Genomic DNA, 6,170 nt, shown 5'->3' with positions numbered 1-6,170 from the left:
CGTAGCTTGAAGCCATTTCTGTTCCCTGAAGTTCGACTGTGTATCTACCACCTCGAGGGAGATTCTTTCCGAAAGTTTCACATTCCTCACTGTGTGTTTTCAAGCCAAAAGGCCTGTCGCTAACCAAAGGTCTGTTTGCATCAGGTTTAGGACTTGGATACCTCATGTTTCAGCAAATGGCAAAATACACTAGAAATGACGCATCACGGTGGGGGGGACTCAGAGGTTTGATTTGTGCTGGCAGAAATGCAGAGAGTACATAGAATCATAGAGTTGGAAGGGACCACCAGGGTCAACTAGCCCAACCCCCTGCACAATGCAGGAAATTCACAACTACCTTCCCACCCCCAGTGACCCCTACTCCATGCCCAGAAGATGGCCAAGATGCCCTTCCTCTCATGAACTGAGTTGAATGTACACCCTTCGAAGCACTGTGCATTTTGGGAAGCATCTTCTGGTATGGCCATTAAGTATCACAGGGTAGTAGTTGTAACCATTTAAGTGTATACCTCTCAGCTGTAACAAAACAACCAATAAGGTCCCGGGGAGAAGAACTTGGAACGCATCATTAAAAAAACATGCACACAATGTATTTTTGGCAACGCTTGCCTAAAAAAAAGGGTACTAGAGTTTAAGTCTTGTTTTCTGTGATTTTGCTGTTGCACATGATGGGGATTCTGATGCCAGAAACAGTATTTAGAATCAGGCATTTTAAATAAGTTTCCTGCAGGTTTGCTTTCCCTCTGCCTCACACACATCCCCTAACCCATACATGCACACCACTACCTCCTTCTCTTATGGCCTCTGTGGAAAAAATCTGTTTTACTTTGGAGGTTTGGACTGTACAAAACCTTTACCCAGTTTCAACAAGTTTTTCTGACTCTTGGCAGAGAACAGGCAGGAGCATGGGAAATCCACGGCTCTCTAGCCTCACCAAACAGGTTTTAGAAATGCTAATGGCAGGGCAGGCTAGACAATGAAGTGGTAAGTTCACACCTTCAGCTAAAAAACTGACACCTCGCAGGGAACAAATAATTGGAAGACTTAAGGTGCTAGAAGTATCTTCCTGGAGACTTCAGGACAAGCTTTTTTACACTCAGGGGGTGACCAAAGAGATAATAAAACTCCTCGGCACAGAGGGGTGGGTCTCTTTTTTGCCAATTCCATCCAGGCAGATGGAGCTCTCTCCTGGGCTCCTGCTGAAGATGGCCATTGCCATGTGGGTGACTGCAGCTTGAACAAAAACTCCAAGGTAACAGGAACCTTTTAGAACCACCATCACTTCCAAGTTAAGGAGCCTGCCTTAGAATAACATCAGTTAGGACAAGTGCAGAGCGAGGGACAAAGGAATTGCATGGTGTAGTGGTTAAGAGTGGTGGTTTGGAGTGGTGAACTCTGATCTGGAGAACCGAGTTTGATTCCCCACTCCTCCACAGGAGCAGTGCAGGCTAATCTGGTGAACTGGGTTGATTTCCCCACTCCTGCACATGAAGCCAGCTGTGTGACCTTGGGCTAGTCACAGCTCTATTGGAGCTCTCTCAGCCCCACCTACCTCACAGGGTGTCTGTTGTGGGGAGGGGAAGGTGATTGTAAGCCGGTTGGATTCTTCCTTAAGTGGGAGAGAAAGTTGGCATATAAAAACCAACTCTTCTTCATCATCATACTTTTCTTGTGGATCTCTTAATCCATTGCTGTGCTAAGAGTATGTGTGTGGGCATTTTATTTTTAATAAATGCTTTTTAATTCTGGCAGCTGTTCTCTGTACCACCTAGACCTCCACCATTCGAGCATGCTATTTTAAGATAAGCACCAGGAGATGGGGGGGTAGTCAGTTGGCAAGTGGCTTATCCCCCAGTGGTGAGCAAGTTATACCCAAGGTAGGAGGAGGCATAGGAATAAATTGGGGCCTTAGAGCAGCAAGGCAGGGAAGGGAAGCCAGGGGCCCTGGCCCTCTCACTGAGTAATTATAACAAAGGGCTTTCTCCCCACTGAGGACCCAAAACGACTTACATTGTCCTCCTCTCCTCTATTTTATTTTCACAAATACCCTTCAAGGTAGGGTTAGGCTGAAGGTATGTGACTGGGCCAAGGTCATCCATCCAGCTTCCATGGCAGTGGGGATTTGCACCTGGGTCTCCCAGATCCTAGTTTGACATTATTTCCTCTACGCCACACTGGTTCAACTTCCCAACTCTGTGAGAGAGCCAAGACCCAGGCCCAAGTACCGCAAGAGATCTTGAGTGCATACCTTTTGGAGGGCATGCATTGCTGTTTCATTGACACTCTGGAAGCTGCTTTGGTTTCTGCAGTCAGGACAGCCCTGGCACAACCAAGGCTATGTTACAGGTGACCTGGGGCAGAAATGGATGGGCTTTTAAGAGATAGGAAGGTGGTTTGAGAAAGAATCCCTTCCCAAGGTGTGCAGACACTTCTTTTGTATGCCTTCACCTCTGCTTAAGAAATTTTTGAAACAGTATAAAACCCCACAAAATATATTTATCGGCATGAATGTATACGCCACAAGCAGCTTCTACAAATGTTTTTTCTAGTCTAGGGTCCAGTTTGTGGGCTTCCTGGAAACTTCCGGTTGGCCACTGTTGGAAACTGGATGCTGGATGACATGGTGCCTTATCTGATCCAACTAACATCTGCTGATGTTCTTACTGCAAACATTAATCACTGACAAACCTTTTGGAGATGCTGTTGTTGATCTCCATTTCTTTAGCTAACAGGCCATAGTATTAGTGGCAACATAACCACAAAAACTGGGCTTTTATGGGTTTCTGTATGTAGTAATTCCCAACAGGACCAGATATAGAGGATGTGCCAATAACTGGTTGTGGGTTTTCAGTGCAATCCTATTCAGTGCAATCCTAAACAGTTTTACCCTTGTAATGTCACTGTTGTACAAAGAAGCGTGCTACTGTTTAGGACTGCACTTTAAGTCAAGGAATACTCCAGGACTTGAACCCTTGAAGTAAAAATAGGTGTTGGAGCAGAGTAAGATTAAATGCAGTGCTCATCCAGGATCTCCCATTTCATTTTAAAACGCAAATGACATTATAGTAACCACAGCTCTGATTTGGACTGGAGCAACATGGGGAGGGTAGAATTGAACCCTTCTACCTCCCCCCACCCCCAGACATGACTTCACAAATCAAAACCATGCCTGGGCAAAAGCGTTACAGCTCCCTTCTCCCTATTTACATGACCCCCATCCAGACTGGGGCCCACCCACATATAACTCTGTTAATCTGTTTCGACCCTCCACACATGGGCTGGAAGTAGTTAAGCGGGAACTGTGGGGGGGGACATCAAACAGAAACTCAGCTTTTCAGCAGGTGTTATAGCTCCAGGCCAAGGGGCACCAACCAGCAGAAAGCACAGCAGCACAGACTGACTTTGGCAAGTGGGGGAGGGGCTGTGGCTCAGTGGTAGAGCCTCTGCTTGGCATGCAGAAGGTCCCAGGTTCAATCCCCAGCATCTCCAGTTAAAGGGACCAGGCAAGTAGGTGATGTGAAAGACCCCTGCCTGAGACCCTGGAGAGCCGCTGCCAGTATGAGTAGACAATACTGTGATGGACCAAGGGTCTGATTCAGTATAAGGCAGCTTCATGTGTTCATGTCTGTTCAAGCAGGCGGCTGGGAGACGAGCTGATCAGAAAGTACCAGACATGAGGGGGGGCACTTTCAACCTCTCCCTCCACCCCTGCTCAAAAAGCATTCTGGGTTAGATCCTACCCATTCTACCGCTGTCAAAATAAGAGGGTTTTTTTATATGCCGACTTTCTCTGCCACTTAAGGGCGAATCAAACCAGCTTACAATCTTCTTCCCCCTCCCCACGACAGCCTATGAGGTAGGTGAGGTTGAGAGTTCGGAGAGAGCTGTGACTAGCCCAAGGTCACCCAGCTGGCTTCATGTGGAGGAGTGGGGAAACCAACCCAGTTCACCAGATTAGCCTTCAGCGCTCATGTGGAGGAGTGGGGAATCAAACCCAGTTCTCCAGATGAGTCCACTGCCCCAAACCACTGCTCTTATCCACTACACCACGCTGGTGTAGAGGAAGAATTGCCCATTTTGTATTAGCAAAAAAAAAAAGCAACACTCGGGATTGCGGAATCCACATGAAGAGAAGCCATATGGGGCAGAGGGTGCAGTGAGAAAGGCAACTAGGTGAGAGGGGGAGGAAAAGCTGATAGGATCCAACCCCGGGGATTTGTCTTGCTGCTTGGCATTCCAATGTACCCAGCGCTGACACTTTATGTAGGCAGTAGTGGGAAACAGCAGGGCATCTGCAGGCGACATAATGGCAACATAAAATGTGAAGCACCATGAGCGTGCCTGCATTCTTTTTCAATGAACATGCTTCCTTCCAGATATGGGGTTAGATCATACTAGCTTTTCTGCTGGCAAAGAAGCAGGGAGGGGGTACTTTTGGCCACCACTGCTGAGGATCATGGGAGGCTCATAAACAAAAGCCAGACGGGACAGGAATTGTACCAAAGACTGGAATTGGGTGAACCTGAGCTGAAATGCTGGCTGGGTCCAACCCAAGTTTTTTTTCTATATATACACACCTGCAAACAAACACTGGCTTCAGTCCTGCCCAGAGACTAAAAGATTCCATGTGTCAGCGGGGGTGGGTGGTCAGGTGCCTCAGGTAGGATTCGCACCAGTTTCACCTGTGATCCCCACTTGAGAAAGAAAACGTGTGCGGCTTTAAAATCCACAAGGGTTATTTTATTGGACTCAACTTGCTTCGCCTTAGATCCAATCAGTGCACTTTGTACAGAACCCAGAGTGAGCTCAGCAATCTATTTTCCCAGTTCATTTCTTGCCAGCAAGAAAGAAGGATAAATACACAGACAGCTTATTTTCCTGGAAGAGTTTCAGACAGGGAGTGGGGCGGGGGCAGGAGATTTGGGCACAGGGCATGGATAAACATAGACGTGGAACCGCTTGGTATGGTGCCAAGCAGGGAAAGGGGAGAGAAACATGGGGTCAGATAAGGGTGCGCAGGCCTCACACACCCAGTCCTGCACATACATTGGGTGTGCGAAGTCCTCTCTTTGTCCATCTCATCCCAACAAGCAAAGTCCTTAAGAAGGGCGTGTCCTCGTACACCTTACAGGTAGGGGAGCTGGTGGGCAGCTGGGGAAAGAAGGAAGGGAAGGGAAGCTTTGTTGGCCAAAGATGGGCAAGAGCATGGCTAATTCACTCCTAAAAAGTGCATCGCTGCCCAGGGAAAACTCTGGGCTTGAGGAAGGATACAGAGCCATCTCTATATTACATTAAAATAGACTATTTGTTTAAAAAATATTTTAATTGCTACTAAAAAAACCTCACCTCTTCGGGGTTGGCCGAGCCGGGATGCTTTGGAGAGGGAGCGCATGCTGCTTGAGGGGGACTTGAGCACTGACCCTTGGCTTTCGACACAGAGGGGGCACTGGCTGGAAACGGCCAGCTGAGAGCTTGCTGCGGGGCCCACTCCTGGCTTCCAGGGCATCTTGCCTTGCATAGCACCAGGGAGGGAAAAATCAAACCAAGCAGCTAGTCCCTGGGGGAGAGGGTAAAAACAACAGGGGCAGAACGGACAGCTTGGTCTCCACAGCCTTAATGGCATAATGCAGCGGGCTCCTAATTAAAAAAACATAAAATGAAAGCAACGTGGTGCCCTCAAACCTACAGTATCAGCAAAATCCCTCGTCCTAGATAAAGGGAAAGCCAAGAGGCGAGCTGCTGACCCCTGGTGCCTTCTAGCCATCAGGGCCGAGCCAATGCGGGGTCAGCTTGAAACTTGGAGCCTTTAAGCCTGACGAGAGCAGTCACGTTAGTTCACATGTAGAGCAGAAGGGGGCTTGGGGATGAGGGGATCTGCACCTTCCCCCTCTCTTGCTGCAGTCCACTGTCCAAGCCCCCATTGTCCTCCAGCCTGGCCCAAATCCCAGAAGTGAATTGGGCTGGAAGGCAAGTGCCTGGGCAATGGGGAGTGGTGAGGTCGGGGGGGGGGGGGAGGAGGCAGGGTTTGGCTTCCCTCACCTGGACAAGTTTTGCTGATATTAACATTAAATTTACATGCTTTACATGTGAAAGGGGCCAAATATGTTTGTCCCACAGGGTTTTCCCATGGGACAAAAGGCAAGGAGGAATCCTGGGGGAACTGAAAAGGA

The sequence above is a fragment of the Euleptes europaea genome, chromosome 17 (assembly GCF_029931775.1).
Source record: "Euleptes europaea isolate rEulEur1 chromosome 17, rEulEur1.hap1, whole genome shotgun sequence".
Lineage (NCBI taxonomy): Eukaryota > Metazoa > Chordata > Lepidosauria > Squamata > Sphaerodactylidae > Euleptes > Euleptes europaea.
The sequence above is the reverse complement of the archived record's forward strand: the minus strand, read 5'-3'. Positions refer to the sequence as shown.